Raw genomic sequence first — 4,800 nt, 5'->3', positions numbered from 1 at the left:
TTAGTCAGAGTACTCTAAAGAAACAAAACTGATAAAATAAATATATATATATATGTATATATATTAGATTATCTTGCAAGATAGACTTCAGGTAGTCCAACAAAGGCTACACCACACTGGAGAGACTGAGAATCCGGCAATTGCTCAGTCCAGGAGGCTGGATGTCTCAGCAGCCCCAATCTGGTGCACACACACACACACACACACACACACACACACACACACGCATGCACACACACATGCATGCACGGACACAGAAAATTGGGAACAAAATAATAATGCCAATATTCAGGAAGCTGAGGCAAGAGGATCAAGAGTTCAAGGCCAGCCTGGACTATATAGCAAGACACAAGCCCAAGGGGGAAATAAAAAGAAAGAGTTGAAGAGCTATCTCAGTGGTTAAGAGCAATGGCTGATCTTGCAGAGGACCCGGGTTTGAGTCCCAACACCCACAAGGTGGCTGACATCCATCCTTACTCCAGTTCCAGGGGATCTGATGCCCTCTTCTGATCTCCTCAGGCATTGCACAACACAGGTGTACTTACATACATGAAGACTTTATACTCATACACATAAAATAAAAATTAAAAAAATAAAAAATAATACCAATTTTCTTAAATTAGCAAATTGTTAAATTCCATTTTTTTCCATTAGAAGAGCTTGGATTTGTGTCAGTGATGCAAAGATGGATTAATATCAGCACATCTAGCAAGGCATGATGGCACATGTCTTTAATCCCAGCACTCAGGAGGCAAAGGCAGGCTGATCTCTGTAAGGCTCAGGCAAATTGACACTCTTAAGTGGATTCATAGTTTAAAGCTAAATCCTCCACAATGGGAGCACCCAGAGGACATGCCTTCACTGATTCTATAAGTACTGATGGAAAGTACTGAGAGAGGCACCAGCACATTTGCAGTTTGTCTTTGCCCTTTTCCTTATGCCAGATCTTACAGTTGGAGATGCTGCTGCTCAGTTGCATCAATTAAATGTAAATAATTTAAACAGGACCTCGGAGTAGGGGTCAGATGGCAGTATTGAGTTGCCAAAGAAAAGATGAGTGAACTTATCGTAATGGGAGGCAAAGACAAAACAATACCTAAAATGGCATGACCCGAATGGACCTTTGGTACTGCCTAATCAATCATGGTGTTCCCAGGGACTAAATACATGGAAGCCTACTAAGTTGTTTTTTGTTTTTTTGGGTTTTTTCGTTTGTTTGTTTGTTTGTTTTTTGTTTTTTGTTTGTTTGTTTTTTTTGAAGCTTTTACAATTTTATTAGAATCTTAAAGAAAAATCCTCAGGGCAGGTGAACTGGTAATCTTGGCAGCAGCCTTGAGGAGGAGAATAGTGGGAAGAAGGAAAGAAAATCATGAAGCCATGCAGGTTTAGAGCCTTCATGGAGGTCAGACACATGGCTGACTCACCGCCACATGGCTGGGAGAAGGAAGCTTTAGAGAAAAAGTGAAGAAACACAAGATACTAAAGGGCAGCCCAAAGCCTTAAAGAAAGTATGTTTAGAAAGACAAGCATGAAGAAGAAAAGGAGAAATTACACTTTCCTCTTCAGGAAAGCAGACAGACTTATGGAGACCTACATGATTGTGGCTGGTCTGGAAATTCTGTGGGGATCTGAGCTAGTTCCAGGCAGGAAATATTCACTACCTTATTAACACACCAGGTATTCCGCCCATCTATTTAGCATCACTTAAGGTGAACCTGCCTTCCTGGGAGTGGTTCTATCACCAGGTAATTGACCAGTGAGACAGGAAAACCATATCTCCCCATCACTTATTCCTGACAACTTCATGTACTCTTTCATTTTTTTTGGGGGGGGGACTTTTTGCTGCTCTAACATTTCCCCCTCTGAAGAGGTAACCTTAAAATCTTTTAGGGATTAGATAAGCGCTCCCAAATACTTTTAACATTTTTGGCCTTTGAGACAGAGTTCATTGCTAAAAGGCCCAAGGACATTTTGACTTTTAGCCAAAAAAGAAACTGGCTTCTTTTCTTTGGGGTCTTTTTACCCTAACCTAAGCCAATTCCTACCTCCTATTCTTATCACACCACCCTCTGAAGAGGTTTACCCAAATTGTTGATAGGCAATTGGGACACGGACTGCTCTGGCTTCTTCCATGCTGAACAGGGATGCAGTGTGAGGCAATTGGGTTACCCCCTTCAGTGTGTCTATCTAAAAGACTCCCATATTACATAACTCTTAATTATAGGGAGAAAAGAAGGTCCTTGACTGGTGCCTAGGAGATGTGAAGGAGAGGTAAAGGCAAGTGTAGTTAGCATAACAAGTTCTAGACAGGGAACCAGAAAAAGTCAGAACAGGGCAAATTTTAAATGTCCAAATAAAAATTCTTTGGGATTTATTGATGAGGGCTTCCAAAAGCATCCATCTACTGGGTTCCTCCTCATTTTCTTTTTGGCTGCTAAGGCTGGACTTGATGGTGAACTCAGGATTTGTATTCAGGCACTTTGATAGCTGTTGGAGTGGCTAGAATCAGTGTCAATTCCCTCTCGAAAGGAAGCCTACAAAGTTTTCATTTGATCTGTATAAGTAGAAAAGCTCCAGGACAAATGGCAGAAAGTCAACATTGCATCGTAGTAATAGAGATGCCATTTGGAGTCTCTGGCAGGCCCCCAAAGGGGAATCACAGTGGAGGCCTTTGGGATTTTGGAGTAAGTCTCTACCTTCATCTGCAGGCAACTATTCTCCCATTAGTGGGCCTTAGTGGAAACCGAACATTTGACAATGGGCTACCAAGTCACCATGCAACCTGAGCTGCTCATCAAACATTATGTTTTCTCTCATTTCTGAATGTTAGCCTTGAATCTTTCAAATGGAAGTGGTATATATATATATATATATATATATAAAATTTGGTCCAAGCAGGCTCTGAAGGCACAAACAAGTTACAATACCTCCTGTTCTCAAGCTTGCACCTATGGCTTCATGGGGTGTGTCCTATGATTGGGTGACTGAGGAAGAAAAGACTAGGGCTTGGTTTACAGATTGTTCTTCATGCTATGCAGGCACCACCCAGAAGTGGACAGCTGTGGCATTACAGTCAATTTCTATAATAACCCTGAAGGACACTGATGAAAGAAAGTCTTCACAGTGGGGAGTGCACATGGTCATGCATTTTGCTTGTAGGGAGAAATGGCCATAAGTGCAATTATATATTAATTCATAGGCCATAGCCAATGGTTTGGCTGGATGGTCAGGGACTTGGAAGGAGCATGACTGGAAAATTGGTGAGAAAGACATTTGTGGAAGAAGTATGTGGATAGATCGCTCCAAATGGGCAACAGATGTGATAATACTTATGTCTCATGTAAATGCTCATGAAAGGTGATTTCAGCAAAGGATGAGTTTAATAATCAAGTAGATTGGATGACCCATGCTGTGGACAGTCAGCCTCTTTCTTCAGCTATCCCTGTCATTGCTCAGTGGGCCCATGAGTGGCCATGGTGGCAGAGATGGAGGTTATGCATGGGCTCAACAGCATAGACTCCTACTCACAAAAGCTGACCTGGCTACAGCTGCTGCTGATTGCCAGATCTGCCAACAGCAGAGACCAACACTGAACTCCTGATATGGCACTACTCTCCATGGTGACTAGCTGACAACCTGGTGGCAGGTTGACTACACTGGACCACTTCCATCATGAAGGGAACACTGTCCTTACAGGAATAGACACTCTGGTTATGGATTAGCCTTGCCTGCACATAATGCTTCTACCAAAACTACCATCCAGGGACTTACAGAATGTCATACATGACATCATGGTATTCTGCACAGCACCGCCTCTGACTAGGGAACTCACTTCACAGCCAAAGAAGTGTGACAGTGGGCCCATAGTCATGGAATCCGCTGATCTTACCATGTTCCCCACCATCCTGAAGCAGCTGGCTTGATAGAGTGATGGAATGGTCTCTTAAAGACACAGTTACAGCACCAATTAGGTGTCAATAACATGGAGAGCTGAGACAGGTTCCTCCAGAATGCAGTGTATGCTTTGAATCAGTGTCCAATATATGGTATTGTTTCTCCTATAGCCAGGATTCACAGGTCCAGGAATCAGGGGTGGAAGTGAGAATGATTCCAACACTCCTAGTGACCCAATAGGAAAATTTTTGCTTCTTGTACCTGCGACTTTGCACTCTGCTGGCTTAGAAGTTTTGGTTCCAGAAGGGGGAGTGCTTCTTCCAAGAGACACAACAAACATTTCACTGAACTGGAAGCAAAGATTCCTCCCTGGCTGCTTCGGGCTTCTGATGCCCTCAAGTCAACAGGCTAAGAAAAGGAATAACAGCATTAAGAGGGGTGATTGATCCAGATTGCCAGGGGGAAATTAGACTGCTTCTCCACAGTGGTGGTAAGGAAGATTATGTCTGGAAGCGGGGAGATTCCTTAGGGCATCTTTCAGTGCTACTATGTCCTGGGTCAATGGGAAACTGAAATAACCCAATCCAGACAGGACAACAAATGGCCCAGACCCTTCCGGGGTGAAAGTGTGGGTCACTCCTCCAGGGAAAGAACCAAGACGTGCAGAGGTGCTTGCTGATGGTGGAGGAAATACAGAATGGATAGTAAAGGAAGGTAGTTACAAATACCAACTTAGGCCATGTGACCAGTTGCAGAGACATGGATTGTAATTGACATGAGTGTTCTTGCTTGTCCTATTTGATTAATATATATGTATATGTATATATATATATAAGATATTTGTGCTGTTCCCTTTTGAATGTCTGAGAAACATGTTAAGTGGCTAAGTGTTGTAAACCTGTATGA

The sequence above is a fragment of the Nannospalax galili genome, unplaced genomic scaffold (assembly GCF_000622305.1).
Source record: "Nannospalax galili isolate Female #2095 unplaced genomic scaffold, S.galili_v1.0 scaffold2438, whole genome shotgun sequence".
Classification (NCBI taxonomy): domain Eukaryota; kingdom Metazoa; phylum Chordata; class Mammalia; order Rodentia; family Spalacidae; genus Nannospalax; species Nannospalax galili.
The sequence above is the reverse complement of the archived record's forward strand: the minus strand, read 5'-3'. Positions refer to the sequence as shown.